Here is a 16098-nt window from a genome sequence, read left to right as displayed (position 1 = left end):
AAAAAGGAAACAAAATTGGAGGACCTATATATAGGTTTAGATAGAAATATAAAAAGAACTCTTACAACTTAGTAAAAATAAAATAAATAGCGCAGCAAACGGGCAAAAATTTGAATAGCTGCTGAAAAGATGCTCAACATCATTAAGGAAATGAAAATATCGACCACGAGATCCAATTACATAACCACTAGTACGGCTAAAAAAAACAACAACAGATAATAACAAGTGTTATAATAACAAGTGACAAGGATGTGGAGAAAGTGAATACCTCATACTTTTTTTTTTATGCAACAAATTTTATTTAGCATAGTCAGTCCCAACATTCAGCACAAAAAGAGTTTACAGAGGATAGAAAATGCATTAATAAAAGCCAGTCTTTACCAAAAGGAAACAGAAAATATATTATTGATTCAAAAAATTTTACACTTGAATGATAAACTGCAATAACTTATTCTGGGCACCTTCTGATGTAAGAGAAAGGAAGACAAGACAAGAATGCTTTAGAAGAGCTCAATCTCCAGCTGGTATCACAGGAGGCAGTAGAGGTCACTAAGACTGGCAGTGTTTCTTGCTTCCTGCATTAATGCCCTCAGCTGGAACTGTTTGCAGGACAGAAGACATACATGCTTCGGGAAGACGTCCAGGTCTATTACTCCCCGCCTCAAGGCTTCTCCCAGGTGAAAGATAATGTCTTCAATAGCATTTTCCTCTGCATACAGATTTAGGATCTGTTTGTATAGTGGGGCTGTGGGAATGATAACTTCATCAATATCATTGTTTTCAGATCGATTTTCCATTTTCTCCAGAGTAGAACTGAGTTCTACATCCTTCTTTCTCAAAAGTTCTATGTTTTTATCAGCCTCAGCTACTTCTTGATCTAAACAGGTAACCATCTCTTCCAGTTTCTGGTGACCTTTTTTCAGGTCTTCTTCTGTTCGTTTCAAGGCATTGAGCTCTGCCTGGGCACGATCCATTTCCTCCTTCATCCGCCATCTCAGTTTGTCACTGACTGCTGAGATGAGAGAGGCTCGGACAGTGTGTCCTCGCTAATTGTGCCATCCCTCCTGGGACCAACAGTGGTCACAGGAGGCTGGGAAGGGTACTGGGAACCTGTGGTGGCAGGATACTGACCGCCAGGTGGGTTAGGACGGCCTGGGTCACCACTGGGATTGGAAGGGTATCCGGATGGGTATGCAGAAATTCCACCTGGTGTACTGGCTCGTAGGAAGTATTTGGTGGCCCTGTTGCCTGGTATGGTGGATAGGATGCTGAGATAGTAGGATGAGAAAAGACTGGAGGTTCTTCTCCAAACACTACAATCATGACTTGAATAAGCCCCGAGTCTGACTGTGTTTCCATTCATGTAGATAAGGAAGATATATCTTCCCGTTAGCGTCCACATGCTTTCCTGTTTTAATCGTCATTGAACTAGTAGCCTTCACAAAACAGATACGGGGATTATGTAGGCATGTGTCCAGCAGACAGTGGCATATTGGATTATTTATATGTATACCTCTATAGGGCACAGGAATTGTTCCTGTGAGCTTCATTAGCTCCCTGGAACTGCCATCATTAAAAACATACGAATCGGGCTTCCTTGGTGGTGCAGTGGTTGAGAGTCCGCCTGCCGATGCAGGGGACACGGGTTCGTGCCCCGGTCCGGGAGGATCCCACATGCCGCGGAGCGGCTGGGCCCGTGAGCCATGGCCGCTGAGCCTGCGCATCCGGAGCCTGTGCTCCGCAACGGGAGAGGCTGCAACAGTGAGAGGCCCGCGTACCGCCAAAAAAAAAAAAAAAGAATCTTTGTGTCACCAAGGTACTGCACAGTGAGCCTTCTTAAACGGCTGTTTGCCTGCAAAGGCTGTCTTCATGTCTCCTAGTTCCCACAGCACGACATCTCAGGAAGATCTCATGGCCTGAAGAATCTCTGTAAGTGATTAGGGCTCACTCTCTGGCGTGAAAATCCCATTGAGTCCACACGGAAACTTCAACCTGATATCCAGTCCGGAGTCCCCTCCCTCCACCCTGCCCTGAGATGTCCCCCGGCACCTGCTCTGGGGAAGGGAGTATGGTTTCCTCTGGCTGGCTTCCTGCAGGGCTCTAGGGTGCCTTTTCTTCCTGGCGTGTTGGGGGCATGGAAAAAGGAGGCAGACAACTCTCCGTGACTGGTGGACTTGTCCAAGCCACTTGAGGAGGCTTCAAGACGACTACTCACCAGAACCGGGTGCCAATGAGGGAGCGGAGACAGGAGAAGTTTGCAATGTTGCTATGAGCACCAGGGTCAGACTGAGGCCCCTGGGGGCTTCCCCAAAGTGGCTATAGATGAGTTGGTCAGTGCATTAACTTTTTATTGGGGTTATTTCTTCAGACCGATATTATTTCAGGGAGAACAAATGCTTTTTGGCTAACTAATCTGGAGCCCTGAACGTCTAACTGTGCCTAAGGCTCCTGGCGCCATCAACTGCTGAGGGATGCTTGTAGCCCACGTGGATACGCATGGAGCCCGGGGGCCAGCCAGAGTCACCAGGGCTGGCAGGAGAGACGGGTGCTCTGGAGTCCTGTGGAAAGCCCACCCTCTCACCTCCCACAGTCAGATGGAGGTGAAGTTAGGTGTGTTTGTCTCCTTGTGGGTGTGATGGGAGGACAGAGCCCGTTGGGGACACTGGCTGTCCTGACTGGTGGGAGGGGTGCTGGTATGCATGTGGGGTCCGCGTGGGGAGGGGCTCCTTCTGGGTCCAGCACCATCTGAACAGGGGTCCTGGGATGCCCTCGGGGGCAGTCAGGGTCCACATTTAGCTGAGCTGAGTGGGGTGGGTGTGCCTGGGCCCCTGAAGCTGTCCGGGGTGGGAGGTTACTGGGGCTGCCCTGGGGTCAGCACAGACACCTCGAGGCTGTGTTCCCCGTCCTCTGTCTGAGGCCCGTGCCCCCCGGGGAGGGGGTGGAGTTCACAGGCTAAAGAGGGAAAAGGAGAGTGCCAGTTTTTTGTTCTTTGGGACCGAGGGAGGGGGCTGGCTGGAAGTCTCCGTCCTGACACTGGAAAGACCGCCAGGCCTGGCCTGGTTTGGGCAAATGCGGGACCTCAGAGCCCTCTGGCCTCGTCGCCTCCCACCTGCGGCTGGGGCCTCTTGCTCCTCAACTCTCTGCTGTGGCTGGTCCCGCCGCCTCCTGTTCGCTGAAGGACTCCTGGAACACAGCCTCTCTGCCCCAGCCACACATAAGGCCAGGCTGCCCTGGGGGCGGCGGGGGGCGGGGGGGGAGCGGGACATGGGCCAGGCAGCATTATCCCCATTTCACAGATGGGCCAACTGAGGCTCAGGTGGAGCTGGGCTCTAGGATTCCTCTCCCACCTTGGGGCCCCGGGGGCGAGGAGAGAAGCAAGTGGAGCCGCACAAGCTCACTGGGGCCTCTGTGGACGAGTGGGGGGAGCCGGCAGGCCACGACTGGCTGTGGTGATGTTTGTAACTAGCAGCTCTGTTATTGCCATCACTGTTGTTGTTGTTTTGAAAGATGGTCTAAGGGATCCCTCGTGACCAGACCTGCAGCCCGCAGACCCTCTGGGGTAGGGCTGAGCGGGGCTGAAATGCAAAGCTGTGAGAGCCTCTGGTCCGTCCTCCACGAAGCCCCATCACCTGCACAGAGCAGCGCTGCTGAGAAGCCTCCCCCATGGATGAGATCTGAAGTGAATATGTTTTACTTTGAAAAAGCACAGACTATTTCCAGACCGGACATTCTGGCCTATTTGAAAAGTGTTTTCAATTACTTTCTGGCTGTGAGAACACCCTGAGCAGTCTCTTGGGTTCTCCTGGATCCCAGAAACTGGCTTCCATCTTCATTATAAACCCAAGCAACAGGGAAGACCCTGCACTTCCGCTACATAGGTGGAGAATGTCCCTTTAATCCATTTTTGTAGCAGCAAACATAGCTCTCCGGGTCCCCATAACTGGTGGCTTGGCTCTGGGCAGGCCTCAGCCACGCCGCTCACCTTGGCCACCTCTCAGCCAAGCAGCATCTGGGTCAGAGGGGCTGGCTCTGTGCCCAATGCTGCCCCCACTTGGGTTTACCGGAGACATCATATTTAACTGAGGATGTCCAAGATATGCACACATCATGGTAATGCAGGGATGCCCAAAACTGCTGTGTTGGGGGGAAGCCCAGAGATGTGGAGGATTCTTGTTTCACGTGTGGGTGGGAGAAAGGAGAGGAGCCTTGGAGCTGGACTGTGGATGAGCCAATATGAAGGGAGGGGGCGCTGGGTGAAGAGGCAGGACCAGAAGCCATGGCCCCGCAGGTCCTCGGGCGAAGGCCATGAACTGGGTCTAGCCAGCTGGTCCTCATGGGAGGGCATGTGGTGTCTGGTGACCCTCCATCCTCTTCTGCTCACCAGCCACACCGGGCAAGATCTGCCCAGCAAATCAGCCAGGCGTGATGCTAGATGCACCGGCTGCTTCAGACAGCAGGTGAGCTGCCCACCTGGCCTGGGTGCGGTTGAGACACTAGCTCTGCCCTGCCCACTCCCGCGGCCTTCTCCTCATTCCACTTTCCCTCTGGCCAATGAGCCACCTTGTCCCCTGAATGTCAGGAAGTGGTGACCTCGTGCAAGCCTGTGGTTCCCTGTGTTGATGCTTCACCCGCCCGCCCTGTGGGAAGCTTGCTTGGCTGAGGCTACGGGCTGGGTCGGTGTCGAGGGAGGGACCGCCCCCACTCTGCCCAAACCAGCTAGGCAAGGGAGCACTGCGGACCCTCCCTGCTCTGGATGAGCTCAGAGACCTACCCAGCTGGCTTCATCCCGCAGCAGCCAGGGCCCAGCTCCCATACCCAAAGAAGGAGGACATGGCTCCAGGCACAGACATCGCCAATGTTCCTTAAGTGGGCTCAATTGATCTTTTTTCACAAAACACTGGAAAATGTAAATAAGGTCACCTGATTTTAAACTGAGGCCATATGGCATTTAATGGCCCCCATCTCTCTCTCTCTCTCTCTCTCTCACACACACACACACACACACACACACACACGATGGCCATTTCCAACTACTATTACTAAAATGATGATTCATGGCTTGAGAAATATGAACATTTGAATCATAACCAACGTCTGGTTTAAACACAGTCACTGTGGTGCGTTTGGTACTCAGCCTTGTCGGGGAAAACAAACGTAGCTGCACATTTCATTAGGGATAGCGTGTCTGGAAAAACAGAAGGTTGTCTGTGCCAGAAAATGCTTGTGGAGGAAGCCCTCTCTAACCGTCTCCTGTCTCATCCCTCACTTCACCCACGAGGAGCGCGGTAGCCGCAGCAGGACCTGGCTAACTCGAATGCCTGTGACAACAGCACAGCGGTTAGTGCAACGAGCGCACTAGTGACCGGTGTTAACACCCTCTCCCCACGTTGGAATAGAGGTGGGAATAAGGCTCAGGAAAGCTCCCCTAAGCCCTGCCCACGTGACGGAGAGACCAGCCTACTCGGCAGGGGTGGGTGGGTGAGCCTTGTTCCCAAACCACGAGTGCCCAGAAGAGCTGGAATTGGCTGTCTGGGGAGTTAGGCCACTGCCTCTCCTTTGTGTCCACAGGACAGAACCTCCCACCTAAAAACAGGCCCAGTCAGGGGTGGTGGGGTGAGGGCTCTGCATGGATGCATTTGCACTGAATCAGGGAAATAGCAGCTGCGTCTTGTGTGTCAGCCACATCTGCACCACCAACATCTGGTTCGCTGAGAGGGGGTCCTCCTCAAAGGACCCTGCCCACGATGGGAAGAGTCAAAGGCAAGGCCAGTGGATGGACCGCAAACCGCGTTATTGACTGGCCTTCAGGGGAGAAGCATGTTTTTGGAGATGGCTGAGAATATTTACGTGTTTATTCTTTTTTAAAAAAATTATTTATTTATTTATTTTTGGCTGCATTGGGTCTTCGTTGCTGCGCGCAGGCTTTCTCTAGTTGCGGCGAGCGGGGGCTACTCTTCGTTGCAGTGCACGGGCGTCTCATTGCGGTGGCTTCTCTTTGTTGCGGAGCAGGAGCTCTAGGCACCAGGGCTTCAGTAGTTGCGGCACACGGGCTTAGTTGCTTTGCGGCATGTGGCATCTTCCCAGACCAGGGATCGAACCTGTGTCCTCTGCATTGGCAAGCGGATTCTCAACCACTGCACCACCAGGGAAGCCACACATGCTTTTTCTTTTTAAAATAACTTTCCTCTTTTTTCGTAATCATTTAAAGTTATCTCAAAGGAGAAGCTCCTGGGAACTATATTCAATATCTTATAATAACCTATAATGGAAAAGAATCTGAAAAAGGATATCTGTATGTAGAACTGAATCCCTTTTCCTGTACACCTGAAACTAACACAACATTGTAAGTCAACTATACTTCGATAAAAAAGAAGCTTCCTCATTAATTTTCATATTAAAAAGTTTCCTCGCAATCTCATTATTTATTTTCTCAGATAAATTTTAGAATCTATTGTTTAGTTCAAACAAAGGCCATTGGGATGAAATTGCATTAAATCTCTATACTGGTTTAGACAGAATGGGTATTTTGGGGGGAGTTTTCTCACCCAGACATATAACCCCATGACACAGGCTGCAGTGTTAAAACAGGGTATTTGGGGGGAACTTTGAGACTTTAATGAAGATTTGAAAGTGAGAGACATGTTTCATCACAGAAAGCAACACTTCTCTATTTTATTTTTAATCAAAATGGAATTTAAATTTCTTCATTCATGATGAGTTTTCAGCTTGTTCTTGCTCTTGTCATTTATTTAAAGCTTTTTTTTAAAAAAAGCTTTTTTTCTTTTTTTTTTTTGCGGTACACGGGCCTCTCACTGCTGTGGCCTCTCCCGTTGCGGAGCACAGGCTCCGGACGCGCAGGCTCAGCGGCCATGGCTCACGGGCCCAGCCGCTCCACGGCATGTGGGATCTTCCCGGACCGGGGCACGAACACGTGTCCTCTGCATTGGCAGGTGGGCTCTCAACCACTGCGCCACCAGGGAAGCCCCCCAAAAAGCATTTTTGAATCTTCCATTTCTTAGAAGAAGGTGTCAGCTCCATTTTAGTTGCTTTTATGTTCTGTGGCGATTGGAAGACAGACAGTGAGATGGGATAGGGAGGACGGCTATCAGGCTCTGCTTTTGGGTTAAAACCCCCAAATGCACCAGGGTGGGGTCTGGGGGTGGAGACGTAGCTGCAGCCCTGGGAGGCGCACAGGATGTCATGGCGAGTCTGGGGGGTCAGTGCTCAGCACCTGGACAGCACGTGTGGCAGGACCAACTGGGAGGCCAGGACGTGTTGAAGAAATGCAGACGTGGGCACCACGTGTGTCTTCAAGGGGCAGCCGTGGTGAGGGGCATGTGATGGGACTTCTGCAGACTGAAAAGGCAGAGAGCAGCATTGCCAGTTTCCATCTAAAGAGTAAAAGTCCTCCCACTGGAGGCGGAAGGTGGAGTGGGCACCCCTCCCACTGGGAACACACGTGAAGAGGCCGTACTCTGCTCTCTGACCTGGTGGGGATGCTGGGACTCTGGGCTCTGTGGCCATGGGTCCTCTCGGCTCTGCACGGCTCGGCTGGTGGCTGCACCAGGGCACCTGGCAGAAGTAGACAAATGCTGGTTACCCTTCCATCGCCTGCATCTGCTTCCTGCATCTGCTTCCCAGCCCCGCGAAGCCTCTGCCCGCCCCTCTCTCCCCTCCCTCCCCTCCAGCACCTTCTCTTCCATGGCTCCGGGGACACCCTGCTCCACTCTGCAGCTTGGGGCTCAGAATAGCTGTCGCTCCAGATGGCAGGTGCGTCTGGCTCGGCGTCCCTCCATCCTCTCCTCCAAACCTTCCTTCCTTCCCAGATCACCGAGTTGCAGCCTCGTGCAGGCAGCCAGCAGGCTGGGAGCTGTGCCACTTTGCTGGCCCTCCCTTCCCACCCGGGTCTCCGTCCTCAGCAAACCCAGCACGTCTTAGCATCTCTGTCTCCCAGCCCTTCGTGCTGCAGCCAGAGGGGTTTCCTGGAACTCAGCGCTGACCGTGTCCCTGTCAGTCCTCATTATTTTGTTTACTCTCTGCTCCTGATCGGGCTCTCCATCATTGTTTTTGCTCAGTGTGGGGTGAGAGGAGATAAGGGTAGCCGTCTCCTGTTTAAAAATGATAAAAGACAAACACAGGGTGGGAAGTCTTCCGGCAAACGTGCATGGGCGTGCCGGGCTACGTGCATTTCCACGATTCTTTCACTTTATCGAAATAGGCGCTGTTACCCCTGTCGCTTTTCAGAGGTCCAAAGCTCAGAGAATCTGAACACTGGCCTGGGACTAACTCAACGCTAGTGTTTGCACCTTTCTGATCTGAGTACAGGCCTGTTTCTGGAACAACAGAAACCGCACAGGGAAGAGACAGAAATAAGTTGAAAATAGAATGAGCGGGCGAAGCCATTTTGCTCTTAGCTAAGAAGTTCTAGAAGGATTATGACCGCATATTAGTCAGCACGCGCCCGCAGGGGTGAGGCGCTGCCTCACACAAGACAAGGAACGCATGGTCCATATAAAGCAACCCCATAAAAAGACCAGCACATACCAACAAGGTCAGCTGAGCACACAGACGGATTCTTGTGAGGTTTCAGCATCAGAGGCTGTGTTTTCAGCTTGGTACACAAAATATTCAGGACTCACGAAATGCAAAGACATTTCTCAGTTTGCTTTTGATTTAGTATCCCTGGGGTGGAATCCTGTCTTGTTGATTCTTGTCTCCTTTGGTGTAATCTTCATTGGGTAAAATTGTCAAGAGGGTTAGAAAACAGGAAAAGGCCAGATAGATGCTTGTGACTGAGGGCAGACCTCTCACAGAACTGTGGGACTCCGGCGGGACCTGGGGCACGTGGCTGAGGAAGGGACAGCTCAGAAGGCCAGGTAGGGGCTGGTGATTGCCCAGGGCACCTGCCAAGCCATGGGGGCCGAGTCGGGACCACCACCCAGGATGGTGCTGTCCGAGAGCGGTTATCTACCGCACTCAGCTACCTCCTGCACTTTCCTTAATAGTGTTGCTTAAGTACAAGAAGGTCCGTATTCTTATGTGTAAATTACTTTGCTGAGTTGCTTGCAAATTCAGACTGCAGCTTACACGTTTGTCAGGCCTCACGGTACCTATCTGGGTGGGTAGATGTCCTCAGAGAATGCCTGCCAGTGTGATTTGGCTTAATTTTTGAAAATGTAAGTAGTGGAAGAAGCAGAATGTTGACGTTTCAGATCATTGTGATCATGGATGTGCAGAGATGGAAACGAGATATTGCCTAGTTAAACTTCCCTGTCTTATTTCTTAATTCTTTTCCAGACCGTTCTTTGGAGAATCGTGATTTTGAAGAGTGATCTGTTGTTCGTCCATGAAACGGGCATAAATGTGTTTATTTCAAAAGTCGGGACCCAATGAGACGGCATGTAGGGTCATTCCGAAAGTGACCATGGACAGTACAAATCTTTGCTGACTTGTAATCAGTATGCTAGATATACTGAAATGAGACAGAGGGAGAGAGTTCCAGAATTATCTATCCTTCCTTAAGTTCTTACTTACTGCTTCCACTCAGTCACTCCACTTTATCTGCCACACCGGCCACGCAGCACTTAGCTGGGGACCCAACCTCTCTAAGCACAGCTGCAGGTTCGGGGGCCTGTGCAATTTGCTACAGTGATCCCAGAATGATGGGCGTCTGACCCCGTCAAGTCCTTGCTGGAATACTACCTTCTCCACGTCACTGAGTGGCCCCTGAAATTGCACCCGTGCCCAGTAGCCCCACCCTACGCCTCCCGCCCTCACCCCTTGTTCTTTTCTCCTTAGAGCTTATGAAGCATACTCTGAGATTCACCGATGCATTAAGTTTGGTACCTGCTGTCTGTTTACCCTGCTCGTGGGTTAGCCCCACGGGCCAGAAGTGACACATGGTAGGAGCTCAGTAAATACCTGTTGATAACCACGTGAAGTCCTGCCAGGGAGGAAGGAGCGAAGCAGTGGCACCAAGGAGGTGGCACCAACAGAACCAACAGGACCCTGTGCTGTACCAGCTTCTCATTGAGTATCTCCTGAATGCCTGCATCTGAGCTGTGAGGAGAGCCTGTGTTTCCTCTTGGCACCTCTGTTTTGTGGTGGACAAGGCAGATAGGTCTCTGATGGTGACAGAGGAAGGTGGCCTGAGAAGGGGCAGGGACATGAAGGAAGGAGAGGCAGGTGCTGCAAGACTCCGTATGGGTCCAAGGGGCACAGGGCTCACCCAAGGACAGCCTTCCCAGGAGAAGGTGCAGGAAGCAAGGTGTTCTGGAAGCTGTGCAGGCAGAGGCTGGGGGTGTACAGAGCTGTGGTCACTGGCTAAGACCTCTTGTCTCCTGGGAGAGTCCAACCACACCCTTCCCAGGCCCCCAGATGGTCCCCCACTCCTGTCAGACAGCCTCTCCAGGGGTGGATCGCAGTCAGCTGTGTGTTGCCAAGGTGTCTTGTCCGTGCTCATCTCAGCCCTGATCATCGGGCAACAAGCTGGACGGCTTCTCCCTGACCCTCCCGACTCTGTGCTGGTGGGTGAGCATCAGTGTCTCTCACCCCAGTCACTTCATCTATAAAATGGAGGATAATGCCTGTCCCACATGTGCCCTGGCTTCCTGTGAGGATCAGAGAGACTAATGGAAATGTTGTGGGTCAAACTGTGTCCCCCAAATTCACAGGTTGAAGTCTAACCCCCAGGACCTCAGAATGAGACTCTGCAAAGGTCGGGTCTTTAAAAAGGTAATTAAGTTAAAATGGGGTCATTAAGGTGGGCCCTAATTGAATATGACAGGCATCCTTATAAGAAGAAAGGTCAGGACACAGACACGCACAGAGACACTCCGAGGAGGACACGGGGAGAGGACGGTCATCTACACACCGAGGAGAGAGGCTCCGGGAGAAAGCAGCCCTGCCGACACCTTTAGCTTAGACTTGCAGTGTACGGGACTGTAAGATGAGAAATGTCTGTTGTTTAAGCTGCCCGTTCTGTGGTCAATTAAAAGACGGACCAAGCAAGCAAGGCTCCTAGCCAAGACCCAAAGCTACCCCATGGTGGACAGAGGGCCACAAGGGCTCCTCCACCACAGTGACCAGCTCCACACCCAGCCAGGGAGGTCAGCATTCCAGCTGTGCTTTGAATGCCCAACCACACCATTGGCCAAGATGGCCTATGTACAATTCCAGACGCTACACACAGAGACTCTGGGCAGCCCCGCCCCCAGCATGGTGATTCTTATTCAACAATACTCCCAGCCCCTACACTTGGACCCAAGATCAGTGCAACTCTTTCCAGATCCTGAGGACTCCTGGGAAACCATGATGGTAGATGTCACTCTACAGGCACCCTCACACTGCACTACTCCCTACACCAGTCCCCACCACGCTGCCCATCTCTGTTCTCCTGCAGCTGCAGGTGTGGTCGCCTCATCCCCAACCAAGGCCCCAGTCAATGCTCAAAGACTACAGGAGACACCGCCGTGGGATATCCTTAGAGCGTTGACCTCGTCCCCCCATGGGGGGCCCAGCCCGGCCCCGCCACTTTCACTGATGCATTCCCTGCGATGCTGGGCAAACTTGCTGCCCACCAGCTCCTGAGCTGGGCTGCATGCTCTTGGCATATCTGCATGTGTCACCCAGCATGTGAGAAGCCACTGAAGCTTGGATGCTGTGGCCATCTGGGACCTTCACAGTCACGAATTCTGCTTCAGCGTACTTCTCCTGAGTCGGCGAGGGTCCTCCTGACACTCCCTGAGGAGACACCCTGCAGCCCTGGCTGAGCGCAACGGCCTGCAGCGTGAGAGGGGCTTGTGGTGGAGGAAGGTCAGGGTTCCTACCAGCCTGGGCACCAGAGGTCACGGAGGGCCTGCTTGTCCCTCAAAAGCACCCCAGCACATTCCAGGGCCGTCCTCTTACTGGTCACATCGCTGTGCGTGCCAGGATTGAATGTCCTATAACCAAGCCCCCCCACACGTAGTGGCTTCAAGCAGCGATAGTTTATTCTTTTTCAAGATCACTTGTCACAGTCAGCCCATCCCTGCACCCCCGTGGGCGCCACTCAGGAACCCAGGCCCGAGACTGTCAGCGTTCAGCCTCCCAGGGACAGTGATTGGCCAGCAATGGCCTCATGACCTGCTTGGGGCCAAGGAACGTGAGGAGAAGTGAGGCAATTTCCTTGTTTCGAAGGGACAGCAGCAAAGGTAGCCTGTGTGTCCCCTGCAGGACAAGGGCAGGGAGCCGGCCCTGCTGTGCCGCCAGCAGTTTTGCTGTGAACCAGCCTCAGGCGGAGCCCACGCCGGGGCCGCGGTGGTAAGTGACAGAGGTGGGCCCCCGCAGGTCCCCCTGGGACCCCACACCTGTGATTTCTAGCCTGGGAGCCCGTCCTTGTCCTCAGGCTTTCAGCCCGTTGGGGCAGGTTGTGTAGTTTGCAGCTCTGCCACCCGGACAAGAGGCAGGGGGTTGAGATCACCCGTCTGGCCACCTTGGGCGCAGGACTGGAGCTAGGGAGGCTGGGAGGCCACAGCTGGGCGTGGAGCCTGACAGTGGTGGTGCGGAGAGGGCGGGGGGCGGGGGTGGGCACAGGGGGCAGGCAGCGGTGGCATGCAGGGCTGAGAGCTCGATGGGGGTGTCTGAGAGCCATGCTGGTGGAGGGGCACGTCAGGAGGACAGGCGGTGGGGACGAGGAAAGCCGGGCCAGACGCAAGGCACCCCAGAGAACAGCACACGTGGGAGTCGTGGCCCAGAGGTACCAGCAGGGCCCTCCCCCTCCCCCCCAGCCAAGCGTCACGTGACCACTCACTCTCATTTCACAGAGTCAGGTCCGGTCAACACTTGCCAGGCCTGGGAGCAGACGCTGCACTGATGTGACAAAAAAAAAGAAGAAATCAAGGCATTGAGTCCTTCCCTCTTTTTCAGATTTTGGAGAAATTCACAAAGTTAGGAACGTGTATTTCATGAAGGTTTGGTGATCGATGAATTCCCACCGTGCACCTCATGCGTTTCTAGGCACCCGAGGAGCACGGGGGCGTCTCAGCGTGTGTCTCTGACGTTTAAAATATCTTTTGGCACCGGTCTTTTTCTTTCTCTCCTCAGAGAACTTCCCACCGAGGAACAAGGGGTCCCTTCATTTCTGGTCACGCAAGCCACCAAAAAAGAAGGTGGCCCTGGGTATCGGATCAGGGACATCACGGGCAGGGAGCTAACACTTGTCCTATCACACGTGTCTGTAGGTGCTGACCTGGCCACCTGGCGGCACGTCGGAATGTGGCACCCTGTCCCTGAGTGCACATGTACGTGTACGCACATGCACCCATGTCATGTACCGACGCACACATGAACTCACATGTGCACACACGCACACGTGAACACACACACAGACGCACACCGCACCCTTCAGACTCCCCAGTGGCCCGTGTGCTGGGACCTTCGGCTGAGGGGCTGTGCCTATGACCTCTGGGGAAAGGGTGCTTTCCTGAATCATGCTGCCCACATCTCATCATGCTGACTTCTTTGACGCTCCATTTTAAACAAATTCTGAGATTTCAAAATGCATGTGGTCTTGACCTTTACAGAGACTCGGATGCAGAGGGCTCTCCAGCTCCTCAGAGGGTTGTATGAGGTACTCCCAGCCCAGGGGCCACAGCTCCTGCCTCTGGGGCCTGGGGCTTCCGCGTCTGCACCCCACGGGGCTGTAGCTCTGCCCAGTCAGCCCTGCACACACAGCCCCCCCCCCCCCCGCCCGGAAGCCTCCTCCCTGCACGGCTTCACGCACGAGTGTGCGCCCTGTGCCTGCTGCCCCTGCTGCCCCACAGACCCGGTCACATCGCTGCGTCTCAGGACCGGGCCACCCACTATCCGTGTGGTCAACAGGGAAAGCCGGTGATGGCCAAGATGGGGCTGTCCCAGGAGAGCAGGTGGAGGGGCAGCCGCTGAGGTGTCCCCAGAGCCCCGCCCTGGGGCTTGAGTTCAGCTGACCCCATTCTGCGCACATATCCTCCTTTATATCTGCTGGCAGAACAATGAATAAATGCAAACCACTTCCAACCCCTCCCCAGCAGATACCGGCCGTTAGTGTGTGACGGAGCAGGGACGGGTGCTCATGGTGTGGGCTCGAGCACGTGCACTCCAGGCAGGGACCCTGCACAGGGCGTGGTGCACGTGGCTGTGGTGTGGATCCTGGGGACGCGGGGCACGCCCTCACTGAGCATGGGGACGTGGGGGTCACCACGGGCTATGGGGGGGTCCACATGTGCTCTTCATCCAGGCCTCACCGCCGAGTGAGAAGGACATCACGACTGCATCCCAGAGGTAGAAAATTGAGGCCCCGCCCAGGCCACACAGGGAGAGACAAACGTGGGTCAAGTCCTGGTCACCTTCCTAAACTGGGTGCAGGCTGCCGGTCGTGACCTCCGTGCGTGCAGCTGGCACTGCCCTGGAGCCTGGAGACAGACCACATGACCCCCACCCCTTTCAGTCTCAGGGGCAGCTCTGGGCACCGGTGCCGCCGGCTGCGGAGCGAGGCTGGGGGCTGGAGTGCTTCGAAAGGCCACGCTCAGGTGTCTTGTCTTCGTTGTTAATTTCTATAGCAACAGAGACAGCTCCAAAAAATTAAACATCGTACTCCAACCTAATTGGTGAAGCCATTCCATGGCTTCAGGAATTTTTTTAGTTTCTTGTTGTTTATTATTCCTGTAGGTCCTTAATTACCCTGAGCTGCTGGCACCAGCTAAGAGAATCCCCAAAAACATAATTAACCTCCCCTTTCCCTGGGCGTGGTCAGGAACAGTCCAGATTTCCTAGCTAGATAATAAAGTGAGTCTCCTTCCGGGCCAACCCCAAAGCAGGGAGGGTGGGGAACATTGGAGTGTGGACCTCGGCGTGCTGCTGACCTGCAGCCATCTCTTCTTTTTTTTTTTTTTGCGGTACGCGGGCCGTTGCGGAGCACAGGCTCCGGACGCGCAGGCTCAGCGGCCACGGCTCACGGGCCCAGTCGCACCGCGGCACGTGGGATCGTCCCGGACCGGGGCACGAACCCGTGTCCCCTGAATCGGCAGGCGGACTCTCAACCACTGCGCCACCAGGGAAGCCCAGCCATCTCTTCTTTTATGGTGTGTGAGCCGCCCTCATGGCTCCTCCAGGTTCTCCTGTTTACATCACCCACCCCCTCCCGCCATGGAGCTCGCCAGTATCCTGGATTTTGTCTGAATCGTTCCTTTCTATGCTGTATTGTTTATAGCCCGTATTTGAGTCCCTGGGCAGCCTGTTGTGCAACTGTGTCTGCTTTTAACCTGCGATGGACAGTCTCTTGCTGTACTTCTTGGGAGATTTGATTCTTTCACACACCTTGTGCTTCTTAGACCCTCCAAGCTGATGTGATAGCAGCTGTTGGTTCGGTTCCCTGTGGGGGCAGTTATCCAGGCATGAAGATGGGCCACTGATCCCAGACTAAGACCTGAAGCCAGCGGCCCCCAACCCGCGGGGGACCAGATGCGTGAGAAACAACCTTGTCGAAGGCCATGGAGATTTTCTTTTATGGCTGCGTATCATACCTAGATGAAACTGACTGATTACATATCAAATAACAGTTGAAAACAACAACAAAAAATCAAATCCAAGAGAACAATTTAGGATTATCTTGTAGGAGACAGGAGAAATTATAGGAGAAGACGTTCTCTGTCTGATGAAAGAAAGAAAAAAATACACAATAAATACTTAAGGTATTTATATTTAATGAATCCAAAGACTTGCCTATGTGATGTTTTTCAAAGTCTGGAGTTTGAAAATTAATAAAAACTAACAAAAGTAAGCTAATTAAATGTTTCAATAATGATATTCAAGACAGCTGTTGAAATATATATTGATATACAAAAATCACACACAGTTTTATAAGGACTAGAACATGTTAAAAATAGTTATTCTGCAACAGAAGTGGAGAAAAGATGCAGCACCGTGAACAATTTCACGTCAAAAGGAATTTTCTTCTGAGTATAAGTCACCGAGTATCACGTTAATGAGGAAATTGGTGGACGCTGGATAAAGGTTCCCAGGTCAAACTGTGCCATTATTTAGCTTGTAACAGCTGCATCAAACAAAACACTGAACAAATCC

At 53.0% G+C, this 16098-nt stretch overlaps 1 pseudogene; it reads right to left on the bottom strand.

The window, feature by feature from the left end:
- Positions 1-527: 527 nt before the first annotated feature.
- LOC114901839 overlaps positions 528-16098 on the bottom strand; it is a 100405-nt pseudogene continuing 84834 nt past the window's right edge.

This window comes from Monodon monoceros, unplaced genomic scaffold (genome assembly GCF_005190385.1).
Source record: "Monodon monoceros isolate NGI ecotype Baffin Bay Population unplaced genomic scaffold, NGI_Narwhal_1 Super_Scaffold_2, whole genome shotgun sequence".
Lineage (NCBI taxonomy): Eukaryota > Metazoa > Chordata > Mammalia > Artiodactyla > Monodontidae > Monodon > Monodon monoceros.
Note: the sequence above shows the minus strand (reverse complement) of the source record. Positions and strands in the feature narration are given on the sequence as shown.